The sequence below is a fragment of the Schistocerca nitens genome, chromosome 9 (genome assembly GCF_023898315.1).
Source record: "Schistocerca nitens isolate TAMUIC-IGC-003100 chromosome 9, iqSchNite1.1, whole genome shotgun sequence".
NCBI lineage: Eukaryota > Metazoa > Arthropoda > Insecta > Orthoptera > Acrididae > Schistocerca > Schistocerca nitens.
In genome coordinates, this window is record NC_064622.1 from 76667645 (window position 1) to 76686228 (window position 18584).

Sequence of the window (18584 nt, forward strand, 5' to 3'; positions counted from 1 at the left end):
GTGTGTTATCTATTGTCTGGTAAAATTTCTTTTGGTTTGTGTTGAATATTTCGTTTTGTTTCCTTCTATTTTCACTTTTTTGTATCTTCTATTTCGTTTGGCCAATGCTTGTAATTTCTGCTTCTGTTCATCTAACTGCTCTATCGCTTCTTGTTGTGAGATTTTACCTAACCTTTTTCGTTTTTTGTCTGATATTTCATTTCTTATAAATTGTGTTAGCTGTCTGATGTCTTTTCTCAGTTTTTTTGTTCTGATCTGTAGCCTGGATGATTGACTGATCTGGCCTTGTAACAATAACCGAAACGGCCTTGCTGTGCTGGTACTGCGAACGGCTGAAAGCAAGGGGAAACTACGGCCGTAATTTTTCCCGAGGGCATGCAGCTTTACTGTATGATTAAATGATGATGGCGTCCTCTTGGGTAAAATATTCCGGAGGTAAAATAGTCCCCCATTCGGATCTCCGGGCGGGGACTACTCAAGAGGATGTCGTTATCAGGAGAAAGAAAACTGGCGTTCTACGGATCGGAGCGTGGAATGTCAGGTCCCTTAATCGGACAGGTAGGTTAGAAAATTTGAAAAGGGAAATGGATAGGTTAAAGTTAGATATAGTGGGAATTAGTGAAGTTCGGTGGCGGGAGGAACAAGACTTCTGGTCAGGCGACTACAAGGTTATAAACACAAAGTCAAATATGGGTAATGCAGGAGTAGGTTTAATAATGAATAGGAAAATAGCAACGCGGGTAAGCTACTACAAACAGCTTAGTGAACGCATTATTGTGGCCAAGATAGATACGAAGCCCACACCTACTACAGTAGTACAAGTTTATATGCCAACTAGCTCTGCAGATGACGAAGAAATTGAAGAAATGTATGATGAAATAAAAGAAATTATTCAGATAGTGAAGGGAGACGAAAATTTAATAGTCATGGGTGACTGGAATTCGAGTGTAGGAAAAGGGAGAGAAGGAAACGTAGTAGGTGAATATGGATTGGGGCTAAGAAATGAAAGAGGAAGCCGCCTGGTAGAATTTTGCACAGAGCACAACTTAATCATAGCTAACACTTGGTTTAAGAATCATGATAGAAGGTTGTATACATGGAAGAACCCTGGAGATACTAAAAGGTATCAGATAGATTATATAATGGTAAGACAGAGATTTAGGAACCAGGTTTTAAATTGTAAGACATTTCCAGGGGCAGATGTGGACTCTGACCACAATCTATTGGTTATGACCTGTAGATTAAAACTGAAGAAACTGCAAAAAGGTGGGAATTTAAGGAGATGGGACCTGGATAAACTGAAAGAACCAGAGGTTGTACAGAGTTTCAGGGAGAGCATAAGGGAACAATTGATAGGAATGGGGGAAAGAAATACAGTAGAAGAAGAATGGGTAGCTTTGAGGGATGAAGTAGTGAAGGCAGCAGAGGATAAAGTAGGTAAAAAGACGAGGGCTAGTAGAAATCCTTGGGTAACAGAAGAAATATTGAGTTTAATTGATGAAAGGAGAAAATATAAAAATGCAGTAAATGAAGCAGGCAAAAAGGAATACAAACGTCTCAAAAATGAGATTGACAGGAAGTGCAAAATGGCTAAGCAGGGATGGCTAGAGGACAAATGTAAGGATGTAGAGGCTTATCTCACTAGGGGTAAGATAGATACTGCCTACAGGAAAATTAAAGAGACCTTTGGAGATAAGAGAACCACTTCTATGAACATCAAGAGCTCAGATGGGAACCCAGTTCTAAGCAAAGAAGGGAAAGCAGAAAGGTGGAAGGAGTATATAGAGGGTCTATACAAGGGCGATGTACTTGAGGACAATATTATGGAAATGGAAGAGGATGTAGATGAAGATCAAATGGGAGATACTATACTGCGTGAAGAGTTTGACAGAGCACTGAAAGACCTGAGTCGAAACAAGGCCCCCGGAGTAGACAACATTCCATTGGAACTACTGACGGCCTTGGGAGAGCCAGTCCTGACAAAACTCTACCATCTGGTGAGCAAGATGTATGAAACAGGCGAAATACCCTCAGACTTCAAGAAGAATATAATAATTCCAATCCCAAAGAAAGCAGGTGTTGACAGATGTGAGAATTACCGAACAATCAGTTTAATAAGCCACAGCTGCAAAATACTAACACGAATTCTTTACAGACGAATGGAAAAACTGGTAGAAGCCGACCTCGGGGAAGATCAGTTTGGATTCCGTAGAAATACTGGAACACGTGAGGCAATACTGACCTTACGACTTATCTTAGAAGAAAGATTAAGGAAAGGCAAGCCTACGTTTCTAGCATTTGTAGACTTAGAGAAAGCTTTTGACAATGTTGACTGGAATACTCTCTTTCAAATTCTAAAGGTGGCAGGGGTAAAATACAGGGAGCGAAAGGCTATTTACAATTTGTACAGAAACCAGATGGCAGTTATAAGAGTCGAGGGACACGAAAGGGAAGCAGCAGTTGGGAAGGGAGTGAGACAGGGTTGTAGCCTCTCCCCGATGTTATTCAATCTGTATATTGAGCAAGCAGTGAAGCAAACAAAAGAAAAATTCGGAGTAGGTATTAAAATCCATGGAGAAGAAATAAAAACTTTGAGGTTCGCCGATGACATTGTAATTCTGTCAGAGACAGCAAAGGACTTGGAAGAGCAGTTGAACGGAATGGATGGTGTCTTGAAGGGAGGATATAAGATGAACATCAACAAAAGCAAAACGAGGATAATGGAATGTAGTCGAAGTAAGTCGGGTGAAGTTGAGGGTATTAGATTAGGAAATGAGACACTTAAAGTAGTAAAGGAGTTTTGCTATTTGGGGAGCAAAATAACCGATGATGGTCGAAGTAGAGAGGATATAAAATGTAGACTGGCAATGGCAAGGAAAGCGTTTCTGAAGAAGAGAAATTTGTTAACATCGAGTATAGATTTAAGTGTCAGGAAGTATTTTCTGAAAGTATTTGTATGGAGTGTAGCCATGTATGGAAGTGAAACATGGACGATAAATAGTTTGGACAAGAAGAGAATAGAAGCTTTCGAAATGTGGTGCTACAGAAGAATGCTGAAGATTAGATGGGTAGATCACATAACTAATGAGGAGGTACTGAATCGGATTGGGGAGAAGAGGAGTTTGTGGCACAACTTGACCAGAAGAAGGGATCGGTTGGTAGGACATGTTCTGAGGCATCAAGGGATCACCAATTTAGTATTGGAGGGCAGCGTGGAGGGTAAAAATCGTAGGGGGAGACCAAGAGATCAATACACTAAGCAGATTCAGAAGGATGTAGGTTGCAGTAGGTACTGGGAGATGAAGAAGCTTGCACAGGATAGAGTAGCATGGAGAGCTGCATCAAACCAGTCTCAGGACTGAAGACCACAACAACAACAACACTGTAGCCTGTGTTGCCATGCTGGTTTTGTGGGTTTCTTCTGTGTGTTGGTTGGTTCTGATCTCTGCCTAGTGTGTATATTTAGTGTAGTGAGTGCTCCTATATAAACCAGTAGTTGTAACTCTTCCATGGTTGTATTTTCATCTCTTTTGTTGTGTATGATTGTGTTGGTAGTTGTTATCGTTGTTTCGACTTTTGGGTTATTTGGTGGTCTATGCAAGAATAGTGTAATGTCTCTATTCGTGTCTTTGTATTCTGTATGTGTCAGCTGAAATTTTTCTTCTATATCTAACATGTGTGTCACTTCGTGTTCTATTTTTGCTTGTTCTGGTGGCTGTCTTAAGATTTCGTTTTCCTCTGATTGTTTAATTGATGCGTGTTGTTCTTTGTTTGTTTTCTCAGGGATGTTTGAGTCCATTACTGTATTTTCTTCTTCTTCTTCTGATTGCACATTATTTTGTTCCAGTATTTGTTGTACTTGTTGTTTGATGTTTTCTAATTCGGACTGGGGTAGCCTGTTATTTTTTATTATTACACGGATCTGATCAGCTAGTCGTTGTTCTGTTAAAAATTTTAATTCTGGGTATATGGTAATAAATGTTGTGTACACTTGTGATCTGTATCCAGTTGTGTTGGTTCCTAAGTTTGTTGCTTGGTAATAACAGAACATGAGGTGTCGGATACCTTCATCTGACCATCTCATCCTCTGTCTTTGTTTTCTTTCTAGAGTGGTTGCGGGAAGCATATCCTGCAAAACACCTATATTTGATCATTTTCCGTGTGGCTAGCAGTGTCGTTACCATTGTGGACGGGCATAGGGTTCAAGCGTTGTCCCCGACCATGACAGCGCTTGTCCGAGGCTTCATTAGTTCTGTCCTGAACCAACTAATCTCACTAAAAGGGGGGTTAGCCGTATTAGTGGTTTGTTCTTATCGTCGCCATTTACGACTGGCAGAACATACCAGAGGCCTATTCTTTTCCCGGGCCTTCACGTGTTTTATTATTATTATTATTATTATTATTATTTACGAAAGCTTGACATGGTGACAAATGGAAGTATACATTCATGACGAATGATTATTATTCTAATAATTTTACTTTAGTCTGTTGTCGCATTTATCTTAATCATGTTTACCCGTTTCATTTAAATTTCGAATATCTTCGGATCTGATGAGAAAAAGTAAAAGACATGATAAGTTTGATCTTACATAAATAATCTAACGTATTGCTCTGCAACTATAATTTATATCATATTCACTTTTATATTTATTGTTTATATGTTTCCGATTAGTTACATAGGATAAAAACTTAGTATGTCATTTATATCACTTTTTTTAACAGAGCTGATACGTTCAAAATTTGAATAGTACCAGTAATCATTATTCAGATAAATGCCACAATAAATTGCAATAAAAATAATAATGTCATCACGAGGTGATCAGTGCGAAACTTTTGCACTTTTGTAGTTGTAAATAATGAAATTATTTCGAATAAGTGCAGTGGTTGGGATAGGGTAGTTGTGGGAATGAAGAAAAAATATCTTTAAAAATGAACTGAACGACGTGAACCCATAACATGAATTTATGATGCAACCTTGTATGTACATTTCCCCGAACATAATTTTGAACAAAATTCTTTACAGAGCATTGTAGTACCTCGGTGTAAACAATATTTGACGTGAGAATGTAATCTTCGTTTATTTTTGTTTTTCACGTTTTTTAAAGGATACAGAAATGTTCGTTACCCCTTGAAAGGCTACATACAACTATCCGTGAGTAAAGATGGGGGTTACGTGGTGTTCGCTTCTTACATGGTGTATCACTAAGCCAACAATAGCATCTAACTGCGTTGTGGTATTTTAATTGTACTTCGCACTTTATGTAAGAAGGCTAGGCTGTAGCAGGAATTCAAGACTATGACAAATATGTCTGACGTTTCGGCAAGTATATTGGATTAGTAAAGTCAACTTCTACGACGGGCGCAGACAATGGACAACCACAGTGGTCGCGGTTATTATCTGTGACAGTGATGTACACAAATTATCCAGTTAATAAGTACTTTAAAACAAATAAAATGATATCTGTAATAAGATTATGTGAAAAGGTAATCTCTTAACCGTGGCTAATAAGTGATCTTCGTAAAATGTAGATATAAACTGCGAATCCATGAAACCTTTTTCCAATGATCCATAAAAGATTCCTTTATGTTTAAATTTTCCACAAACAGTAAGTTTTAGCGCAAAATTGATATGTAATGTCAGAAGCTAGTTAAAAAAGCATTTATAACTACAGGTTACTCATCCTTGCACTATTAGAATGTGTTGAGAAAAATGGATGTTGGCTTAAAAAATCATGTATTGATGATTATTATTGTTACTTCACGATCATTCGTGGACGTGTATCTCGCCTTCCGAAGAATGAGATCCATAATTGCTAATCGCCCCGTCCGACGAATGAGATCTTTAATGGGTAATCGGCCTGTCCGGCATGTCCAGTTTTCAGCACAGTAATGGGATCTTTCTAACAAACCGTTAGCAATGTGCCATTTCTTGTCAGGCTTCCCACCCCCCACCCCTGTTTTCTCTTGCACATTATTCGGCAGCACCACGAGGTCTCACTTCTTCGAATATCAATCCTTCTTGAACGGCTCTAGCTGTTTCTAGGTGCTCAAGGTTCCATGCTTTCCAGATGTCAGTAATGATGATATTATGGTAGCTCTGCGACTACCTTTTAACCTTTTTTTTTTTCAGGGCTCCGACTTGGCAGAACCCTCGCTTAGTACGAGGTAGGATACAAGCTGCGGGTTGCGATGCTCGGGTAGATGAACCACGAGCCCAATCCATCGCAGTTGACGTTGAGCAACAATAGCATCTGTACCTATTCTGGTAGAGATCATCCATGCTTCGCCTCCATGCAGTAAATTCAGAAATATCAAATATTTGTACGCTGGATATCTGACGCATGCACTCTACCAAAATCTGCTCCGGCACACTTTAGACGGTGATGAGGAACAGTATCTGTACTTGATTTCGTAAAGAGGTGCGGAAACCTGTCATCATTGCGGACGAGATGTCAGTATATCGTCAGGTTATGAGTTCCTGGAGCTGTTTGGTATCATTTTTGGCATACTGTCTTTTCGATGTTTAACTGATACACAGTTGAGAACACATTCAAAAGTGTCTGTAGCTCTATCTGAAACTCTGTACATATAATTTGTTATCAACAAATTAGAGCTCCATGATCGATATTACTGCATCTTCACTTTGACCTTAGTCCTTTTAATACGGTAACGCTTCCCATTCGAGTTGTACGCGTTTCTGTTCATGTCGGAATCTCATCTACTAGCTGTAGAATAATTTAGTTATATTTGGAGAAGAAGGCCTTATTTAACGCCAGCCTTCAGGCCAGAGGGTAATCCGTTTTTGCAATTTATGATCCACACTGTCTCGGCAGTATCTGACAACAACATGCTCTGTAGAACATTAATTCGTACTTTCAGATTTTGCAGAGATGTCTGAAACAGTATTTCGTTTTCCACTTACATTAACGATACTGCATTCGCAATCATGTGGCTGACTCATGTGGCATGGGGAGAGAGCGGGGCTGTATCGAGAATGTGAAAGGGCTTCCCAGCGAAACTTCTACAGTGTACACGTGGGCGAGTGCATATGCTACTACGCTGCAGAAGTTTCGATCTCCCCCATGCGAGTTCCGTACTTTTTGAGACCTGAAGAAACACATACGTGGCCGTCGATTTGCTTCGGGCGAAGAGGTGCAAGCGTCGGTACAATCGTGGTTCCGTAGGCAGCTGCAAGCATTTTTCAGTGAAGGCACTGACAGCGTTTTCTCACAGTGGGATAAATCTATTAACAGTTCCGGCGATTACTTTTGAAATAGTAAACAGTTCACTCACTTTTTTTTACTTCTGTCTCGTTCTCACTTCACTGCCGCTTATAATAAAGGAATCCAAGGAGAAATTTAGTGGAATCTGGATTCGCAGGACAGATCGGATCAGGTTGTGGAAAGGGGCCCAAATCGGTTGTTGCTAGTTGCACAAACATACAAACTCTATTTGCTAAAAACACTTAATTTCACATGCCCTTAAAAGAATTCAGAAAGAATATGGCTGAAGGCCAGAACACAAGTTATTAAAATTGCGGTAAGGAATACACACGGCTGAAGGCCTTAGTTGCCAAATAGAAGAACTGGGGGCTTAAGGCCTGGATAACAAGAACTCCAGTAAGGAAATTTTAAAAGGTTTTAGACAAAGACATTTCACATTTTAATTTAAGTAGGTCGAAGGCCTAATCTTAAAATATTTCACATAAGGTTCGGCTGAAGGCCACATACTGAACATTAAAACAAACTAAATTAATACACAGCTGAAGGCCTCGCACAGTACTTGAAAGAAAAGAAAATCACAATCCCAAACAACGGCACAGTGGTGCTCAGGAGTGTCCCATGGATCAGTCTGGAGAGGAAACTCTAACAACAGGTAAGGTGAGACAGGTAGCCAAGCGTAACACTAAATAATCGGGTGGCAGCAGGACCTAGGGACGGCTGAAGAACCAACCAACAACCTAATCAATTCCCTTCCACCCAACCAAAGGCCCGACGACCCACACTCACCACCACGCGGAAAATATAGCGCCCACACCAAAGATGGTACAGCAGCACTAGTATCTATAAACGCTGCTGCTGCCAATGACGGAGGCAAGTGAGCAACTCGTTCGTGTAGTAACTGAGGGAGCAATAAGGTGCCACTCGATGGGGAGAAAATTCCCAAAGGAAAAAACGACATCAGCGGGAGCCGCCCACGGCTAATTTAGTAAAGGAATTGAAGTTCAGGGAGAAGAAATAAAAACTTTTAGATTTGTCGATGGCACTGTAATTCGATCGGACACAGCAAAGGCGTTGAAAGAGCATTTGAACAGAATGGATAGTGTGTAGAAAAGAAGTTGTAAGATGAATATTAACAAAAGTAAAACAAGGACGATGGAATGTAGGCGAATTAAATCTGCCGATACTGATGGAATCGTATTAGAAAATGAGACGCTAAAATTAGTACAAGGGATTTGCTGTTTGCGTAGCAAAATAACTAATGAATGTCGAAGTAGAGAGGATATAAAATTAGACTCGCTACAGCAAGGAAAGCAGTTATGTTATTCGGATTCTGCGATGTTTTCCCCTATTTTTTCGTTCAAGTGAATTTATACAATTTCAATTGGGGAGGATTATTTATTTATTTATTTTTCAAGTCCACTTGCTGGACGACGACAATTCACCGTTCCATACAAAATCCTTATGATAATCTATACCTTTTTTTCTGCTCCAAATAATGAACTAAGTTCAAAGTGTTCATTACACTACGTTTCCTTATCTTTGTTGGTTTCTATTAGCATCAGTCAAATATTTAGATTGCAAACTACCTCCGCAGCCGTTGTTTCTAATGCACGCCTATGCAGTGGCTGCCGACTCAGAGGTAAGTAGGTTCGAATCCTGAAGGTGAATGAAATTCACGTATTTGGTCGGGAAGAGGAGGAGAGGTGGTGTGTAAGGTCCCTAATCACCAGACTTTCCGCAAATGTTATAGACTGAATTCGAAGCCTCTCCGCACTGTGTCTCATGAAGTGATGGCATGCGACAATGTTCATGGTGATCCATCTATCGGATGGGGACTTCAAGCTCAGCGGGCCTATTCGAGAGGAGTAGACTACGTACTGGAACCGTGTTACAGGTTCTTCCTTTTCCCATCATCACACAACGTAAATGAAACACAACACTATATTCAGCAACACTCTGCATATACGAGGGCAGTTCAATAAGTAATGCAACACATTTTTTTTCTCGGCCAATTTTGGTTGAAAAAAACCGGAAATTTCTTGTGGAATATTTTCAAACATTCCCGCTTCGTCTCGTATAGTTTCATTGACTTCCGACAGGTGGCAGCCCTGTACGGAGCTGTTAAAATGGCGTCTGTAACGGATGTGCGTTGCAAACAACGGGCAGTGATCGAGTTTCTTTTGGCGGAAAACCAGGGCATCTCAGATATTCATAGGCGCTTGCAGAATGTCTACGGTGATCTGGCAGTGGACAAAAGCACGGTGAGTCGTTGGGCAAAGCGTGTGTCATCATCGCCGCAAGGTCAAGCAAGACTGTCTGATCTCCCGCGTGCGGGCCGGCCGTGCACAGCTGTGACTCCTGCAATGGCGGAGCGTGCGAACACACTCGTTCAAGATGATCGACGGATCACCATCAAACAACTCAGTGCTCAACTTGACATCTCTGTTGGTAGTGCTGTCACAATTGTTCACCAGTTGGGATATTCAAAGGTTTGTTCCCGCTGGGTCCCTCGTTGTCTAACCGAACACCATAAAGAGCAAAGGAGAACCATCTGTGCGGAATTGCTTGCTCGTCATGTAGCTGAGGGTAACAATTTCTTGTCAAAGATTGTTACAGGCGATGAAACATGGGTTCATCACTTCGAACCTGAAACAAAACGGCAATCAATGGAGTGGCGCCAGACCCACTCCCCTACCAAGAAAAAGTTTAAAGCCATACCCTCAGCCGGTAAAGTCATGGTTACAGTCTTCTGGGACGCTGAAGGGGTTATTCTGTTCGATGTCCTTCCCCATGGTCAAACGATCAACTCTGAAGTGTATTGTGCTACTCTTCAGAAATTGAAGAAACGACTTCAGCGTGTTCGTAGGCACAAAAATCAGAACGAACTTCTCCTTCTTCATGACAACGCAAGACCTAACACAAGTCTTCGCACCCGAGAGAAGCTCACAAAACTTCAGTGGACTGTTCTTCCTCATGCACCCTACAGCCCCGATCTCGCACCGTCGGATTTCCATATGTTTGGCCCAATGAAGAACGCAATCCGTGGGACGCACTACGCGGACGATGAAGAAGTTATTGATGCAGTACGACGTTGGCTCCGACATCGACCAGTGGAATGGTACCGTGCAGGCATACAGGCCCTCATTTCAAGGTGGCGTAAGGCCGTAGCATTGAATGGAGATTACGTTGAAAAATAGTGTTGTGTAGCTAAAAGATTGGGGAATAACGTGGTGTATTTCAATGCTGAATAAAACAACCCTTGTTTCAGAAAAAAAATGTGTTGCATTACTTATTGAACTGCCCTCGTACAAAGACCACACGACTCTCACATAGCCGCAAGGAAAGGGGTCAGTGTGCACAGAAGAATACCACTCCTTCTGATAGGTGATTGAACCCACACTGCAGGGTATGCAAGCCAATAATTCCATACGACGTTTACATTTAGATATAGATGGCTACCTATAGGCTACTGTACATGTGGTTAACCCAAGACAAATTTTTCGCTCTTCACCTGGTGTTTACTTCGTGTCACGGAAACAGAGCCTTATGTAATCGTGATTTCAATCTTCTTGGACTAATTTTACAGCTACCTTTACCATCTATTGCAATTAATGCTATTACTAACAGCATATGCCACTACTACAGTAACAATCAATGCGATGATTAAAAGTATAAAAGAACCCTATTACTTAAAATTACGTTACTAACCATTAATAATCCTACTATGATCACTTATGACAGAGTCTGGGTTGCTGTCCCTTAGAGAGCAGTGAAGTAGTACGTTGTGTTATGTAGCTACACTCCGTTTCTTCTCCCTGTAGTCTGAGATGGACATACAAACACATTTTAATATTACTGGAGTGTATCTACAACTCGCGTGTCACCCATTCCGATGCAAAAGTTCTAAATATGGCTACAAAGTGCTTACAATCTTCTTCTGTAATGGTGCAAGACCTTGGCGCCCTACAACGTCACCTTCGGGTTCGGAAAGACATGAAACAGTAAGGTGCCGTCACGTGCAAAAGAAAATCCAGAGCTCAGAAATTCACGTGACATGCAAGGTGAGTTAATGAAGTTACATAGGCCCCAAATTTCACGATAATTATGCCCAACGCCTCAGTAGAAGTGTCACGCGATGGGAAGGTCGTCGTGGCCCCTCTTACCCACATTCCATCCCTTCTTTTGATGCACCCTCCAATGGAAGTGGGAACCGCGACGCCCAACGTTCATATCATGCTGTTTCCTTATAGGTGGTCAAGGAAAACAATTCAGACACACCGCCGCTAAAATTCGACACGTAAAGGCCTCAGGAGATGAATCACCGCCTTCCTTGTGGCGTTGATTCCTGTACATTTCGGGGTCGAAAACAACAGTTCACAGTAAGGTGAGCAACAGAACGACGTTCTTGGCAAACTTTTACGCTGTTGACACTCCCTGACGTTGCAGCCGTTTTCCAAGTATGTTGTGGAGCTGCATGCACACGGAACGTCATCGCACCACTTTGGAGTGCAGCGCGACTGCAATTTTTGCTCTCGTGAACAACACAGAACCACTACAGACTGATCAAAACAATTCGACGAAATTTTAAGGCTCCCCTCTTTAGACGCTGCAATTCGGAGCCCTGTAAAGTCAGAGGGTTGCTACTTGCTTGACCGAAGCCGGAAACACGATCGAGTAATGTGCCTCAGATATAGTAACTCGGTATCAGAACACCCTCGTACAGTTGATCATGGAAAGCGTATTCCGAAACAATCATGTGTGTTGTGTCAATAATCAAAACCACTGCAGTGTAGCCTGTGGAAGCCTGTAATCTTTAAGACAATGTGATACATTGGAGTTGCGTGCTTCCGAGATAAAAAAATATATATACGTATACAAACCACTCTGTCATTCATTCTATTTCGGATTGGCTGGAGAAGGAGGTGTAATTGTTGACCTCTTGGCTCACACAAGCAATATTATACGTTCTGTCGATCTGCATTGCAGAATAATAAAAATGATCAGTGTTTTGCTTAAAATTCACCGTGCAGTAATCATTTTTTCAGAATTCTCGCCCATCTTAAGACAGTTGTATTTTTATGGATGTAATATTTTTCCTTTCAGACCCATGTGCGGAAACTGTTGGTAAAGCGAGTAGGCTAGTAGCAAGACATGCTTTATTTGTAAAATAATAAATAGTTGTTCACTAGACAACTTTTTGGCATCAAAAACTTCGTGATTATAGACGTAAACTACAGTGAGTGTTTGGCCTTGCAGATTATTGTTTGCACCCTAATTACGTAATAATGTCAACCTAAATGATTCAAATGGCTCTGAGCACTATGGGACTCAACATCTTAGGTCATAAGTCCCCTAGAACTTAGAACTACTTAAACCTAACTAACCTAAGGACATCACACACACCCATGCCCGAGGCAGGATTCGAACCTGCGACCGTAGCAGTCCCGCGGTTCCGGACTGCAGCGCCAGAACCGCTAGACCACCGCGGCCGGCAATGTCAACCTCACAGCTTTTCCATTTGTCTGACTTCATTCAGCTGTGCTTAGCTTCTTGTACCTTATTACGTGTACACGAGATCCTTTTTTTTTAAAAAAAATTCTCAGTTGACGCTGCAATTTCAGTTTCTGAATGAAATCTTAACCCATCTTTAAAGAAGTAGTTAACCCGGCAGCGCATTCCAGTATTGATAGAAGTGCTCCTTCAGCCTGAAATGATTCGACCTTTGACCGCTGAAAATACGAGACACACCATTTTAAGTAATTAATGTTTTAATACAATTTTAATTGGTTTACCGCCTGACAGAAATATAAGGAAATGGAAGCGTGGTCGTTAAACACGCAGTAATTCTGGACGTAAAATAGCCAGGAACGCGAAAGCAGGTTTCTGAATAGATGGCGGCAACGCGAACAAATTAACGACGGCCGACATAATTAGTGAGTCCACGAAGGGAGTGAGTATATTACCACTTATATGCAGCTATGTATAGAATATTCTGATGATATCAGTCATTAAAACTTAATGCTGCTCAAGTACCATGTCGTGGAAATCAGTTGCAGGCTGCGGAAACTGGGGAGGTAGGCCGCGAACTAATAGACTGATTGTGTGTTCAAACTGCTACTAGGAAGGAAACCTCTTTCAGTTCAGTCAACCGTTAAACAAATATCCAAGATGAAGAGTTTAGTCCTGTGTAAAATGAGCTGTACCAACCCAATCACGTTTCTCTGTGCTGCACATCAAAGTCGTTTTACAGGGCCTCTAGAAATGGTTCATTAATTTTCAAAACTCTACATTTTCCAAAATTTTACGTGCACAAATAGGACTGGTGCATGAATAGAACCGTAAAGTAATGGTAAAAATATCAAAAACGTAATGTATATGTGACACGCTGATCCGATGTAAGAGAGGACCTGATGGCCCAAGTCAGATCAAATTAAATAAATAAATGAAGTCACAAAGTGTGCACTTTCCACTCTAAAACTGTCCTATGATTGCCCCTCTGGTCACATGACGCACTTCCATGTGGTATTCAATTTCGTTTCATACCATATGAAGCAACGGCCTGTCGATGGTCGTCACAGCCGCATTGATGCATTCTATGAGCTGTTCCAGTGTTCTTGCCAGTGGGGTACGTAAACACGGTCCTTAATGTACCCAAAGGAAAAAGTCACAAGGTGTTAGGTCTGGCGACATAGGGGCGGGGGTGGGGTGGGGGAGGGGTCAAAGAAACAGTGCTACACCGTCTTTACTTCTCCGCCCAATACAGCGATGCGGAAGTTCGTCGTTTAGGAAGCGAAGAACATCGATGCTCTAATGAGGGAGTGCCACTTCTTGACGGAAGACGGAATTACTGGAATCAACAGTCAGTTATGTAAACAATCACAACTGCAACATATCAAGGTAAAAGGTTTCCGTCACAGTCTTCTCACAGCAGAAAAAGGGCCCATACTGCTTCGTCTATGGCACTGCACAGAAAACATCAACCTTCCGCAGATATCGCTCATGCGCCACAATCTCATGAGAATTTTCAGTGCCCCACACTTTCAGAGTGTATCGATTATCTTTCCAGACAAATGGAAGATTACTTCATCGCCGAATATCGACTTGGAGGCAAAATTTTCATCCTCGCCAACTGATGGGCACAATGCAAGTCGGTGAGTTTACGGTCCTATACCTGCATCTATAATATTAGTACATGTAATCCTTTGGAAAATATATAGCTTCGAAAATGAATTAATCGTTTAGCCTACAGTAGACCTGTTATTTGATGTACAGATATCCACTCTGCGATCCAAAACTTGCTTTAAGAACTTTCGAACGCTCATAGAAAATTTAGAGTGGTAGAGTGGGAGGTCGTCTCAAGGTGTGGCTGTAATGTAGTCCATCAACAAAGGAGGTGGCTTACAAAACACTCGTTCGACCTATACTTGAGTATTGCTCATCAGTGTGGGATCCGTACCAGGTCGGGTTGACGGAGGAGATAGAGAAGATCCAAAGAAGAGCGGCGCGTTTCGTCACAGGGTTATTTGGTAACCGTGATAGCGTTACGGAGATGTTTAGCAAACTCAAGTGGCAGACTCTGCAAGAGAGGCGCTCTGCATCGCGGTGTAGCTTGCTCGCAAGGTTTCTAGAGGGTGCGTTTCTGGATGGGGTATCGAATATATTGCTTCCCCTTACTTATACCTCCCGAGGAGATCACGAATGTAAAATTAGAGAGATTCGAGCGCGCACGGAGGCTTTCAGACAGTCGTTCTTCCCGCGAACCATACGCGACTGGAACAGGAAAGGGAGGTAATGACAGTGGCACGTAAAGTGCCCTCCGCCACACACCGTTGGGTGGCTTGCGGAGTATAAATGTAGATGTAGATGTAGACAGCCTAACGGACCACTATAGAAAAAGCACAATACGGTTAAGAACTTCACCAATAACCTTCAATAGTAGGTTGTTACAATAGATCGTTTTTTTAACTTACAATATTTAATATTATTCCTCTTAAGTAGTTGTTCATAATTTATGAGCATGAGTGATGTCGTAATACCAAATGTGCCATAACCGACTCGTAGTTGGTTACCAGAATGAACCTCCTGTAGGGGAGCATACACAGTTCTGAATGTTTGCTGCCACATTAAACGACGTCGGACCAGCACGAACCCAGAACTTGGACTATCCAGGCAACCTGGACGTATCATTCAGTAGTAGCATTGCCCATGAAAAGTGGGGTTCCACTTTCAAGACACACTGTGGCACACAGTTTTAAAATGTAACCTGGTTTGGACATAAGATCTGTTCTTTTTCTACAGACCGTATCCCAGAAATATTGTGACACACTTCGAGCGGCTGTAGAGGGTGTATTAAGGAAGAAACCGAGGGTGGGAACCCATGTCTGCAAATGTCATTCTACAACGCTACAGAACGTCAAAGTTATAGGCACCAGCGCCTGCTGCTAGGTCACCCCTTCGGCAGCAAACGTGACTTGTACGCTGACGGACCGCAGACAGAACGTCTCGCAATGTTGTTTGTTATTCAGTCATCGCGACCGATTGCCACCATCGGCCAGGAGAGGAAGGAGCTAGCTGCTGCATAGACAAGAATTGTCTCCTGTGGATGCGATGCTCTGTTGCCTTGCTGCATGACGGTTTCTGTCATGGGCTTCGCTTAGCAGTTTATTTTTCCCCTGTGTACCAAAAACTTCGGAGACTTTAGGCGGTTCCAGGAGGAATATAAATTGCAAATGGAAACCTGTATCCAAAACTGTCATCCAACGAAGCAACAAGGCGTCGCATTCATAGGAGGCAAGTCGTTTCTATGCTCCAGCTCCAGCTCCATCTTCTCCACTGGCGATCATGGCAATCAGTCTCGATCACTGAATATCAAACAACATTTGCGAGATGTCCGTCAGCGTTTAAAGTCACGTTTGCTGCTGAAGGGTTGGCCTAGTGACAGGTGCCCGTGCTTATACGTTACTGGCCATTATAATTATTACACCAAGAAGAAATGCAGATGAGAAATGGGTATACATTGGACAAATAAATTATACTAGAACTGACATGTGATTACATTTTCACGCAATTTGGGTACATAGATCCTGAGAAATCAGTATCCAGAACAATCACGTCTGGCCACAATAGCGGCCTTGATACGCGTGCGCATTGAGTCAAACAGAGCTTGGATGGCGTCTACAGCTACAGCTGCCCATGCACCTTCAACACGATACCACAGTTCATCAAGAGTAGTGACTGGCGTATTGTGACAAGCCGTTGCTTGACCACCATTGAACATATGTTTTCATTGGTGAGAGAACTGGAGAATGTACTGGCCAGGGCAGTAGTCGAACATTTTCTGTATCCAGAAAGGCCCGTACAGGACCTGCAACGTGCGGTCGTGCATTATCCTGCTGAAATATAGGGTTTCGCAGGGATCAAATGAAGGGTAGAGCCACGGGTCGTAACACATCTGAAATGTAACGTCCACTGTTCAAAGTGCCGTCAATGCGAACAAGACGTGACCGAGACGTGTAACCAGGATGCGACCATCATGATGCTGTAAACAGAACCTGGATTCATCCAAAAAAATGACGTTTTGCTATTGGTGCACCCAGGTTCGTCGTTGGATACACCATCGCAGGCGCTCCTGTCTGTGATGCAACGTCAAGGGTAACCGCAGCCATGATCTCCGAGCTGATAGTCCATGCTGCTGCAAACGTCGTCGAACTGTTCGTGCAGATGGTATTTGTCTTGCAAACGTCCCCATTTGTTGACTCAGGGATCGAGACGTGGCTGCACGATCCGTTACAGCCATGCGGATAAGATGCCTGTCATCTCGACTGCTAATGATACGAGGCCGTTGGGATCCAGCACGGCGTTCCGTATTATCCTCCTGAACCCACCGACTCCATATTCTGCTAACAGTCACTGGATCTCGACCAACGTGAGCAGCAATGTCGCGATACGATAAACCACAATCGTGATAGGCTACAATCCTACCTTTATCAAAGTCGGAAACGTGACGTTACGCATTTCTCCTCCTTACACGAGGCATCACAACAACGTTTCACCAGGCAACGCCTGTCAACTGCTGTTTGTGCATGAGAAATCGGTTGGAAACTTTCCTCATGTCAGCACGTTGTAAGTGTCGCCACCGGCGCCAACCTTGTGTGAATGCTCTGAAAAGCTAATCATTTGCATATCACAGCATCTTCCTCCTGTCGGTTAAATTTCACGTCTGTAGCACGTCATCTTCGTGGTGTAGCAATTTTAATGGCCAGTAGTGTAAATTCGACGCTTTGTCAAACCGTTGGATGCCGTTTCCAAGGACGGGTTCCTAACTTAATTTCTCAACACACCTCTCTGTAATCCTTCCACGTTTATATGTAAACAGAAGGTGTAGAGAGGAAGAAAGGAAAGGAAAGGGGAGGGACCACTGCTGTCAGCTGTACTGGGACATTATACAGAGTCGGGGACTACGAGTGAAAGTGTGTACCGGACCAGGATTCGAACCCGGTACCTCCTGCTCATTAGGCTCGCTCTTGCGAGATTCCCACAGGAGGTTGGAAGTATTTGTGCATCTCCACCGAAAAAGCTGGATTCAATGCCCAGCTAGGCACATCGAGTGTGCGGTGAACAAACGTCACGCAGAATCCGCAGCTATTATACAGCGAATATGGAGCAAATGGACAGCGGCTGCGGATAGGTCGCGGTCGATGGGGAGTGTGGATCGGCTGTGAGGGAACCGAGACAGTCCATGCTGTTGCGATAACGCTGTGTCCCGGATGACGCAGTGGTTACGGCAGTTGTCTAATAAGCAGGAGATACCGCTGCGAATTCTGCGAAGTAACAGATACCACATATTCATATAACCTTCCAGATGTGTTACAACACGTCGTTGACACCATGTTATACAGGGTGGTCCATTGATAGTGACCGGAACAAATATCTCACGAAATAAACATCAAACAAAAAACTACAAAGAACGAAACTCGTCTAGCTTGAAGGTTCAAAAAATGGCTCTGAGCACTATGGGACTTAACTTCTGAGGTCATCAGTCCCCTAGAACTTAGAACTACTTGAACCTAACTAACCTAAAGACATCACACACATCCATGCCCGAGGCAGGATTGGAACCTGCGAACGTGGCGGTCGTGCGTTTCCAGACTGTAGCGCCTAGAACCGCTCGGCCACCCCGGCCGGCTAGCTTTAAGGGGGAAACCAGATGGTGCTATGGTTGGCCCGCTAGATGGCGCTGCCATAGGTCAAACGGAAATCAACTGCGTTTTTTAAAATAGGAACCCCCATTTTAGTTGGACACTTTTTTCGCTTTGTGATAGATGCCTTTGTAATAGTCACAAACGTATAAGTACGAGGTGT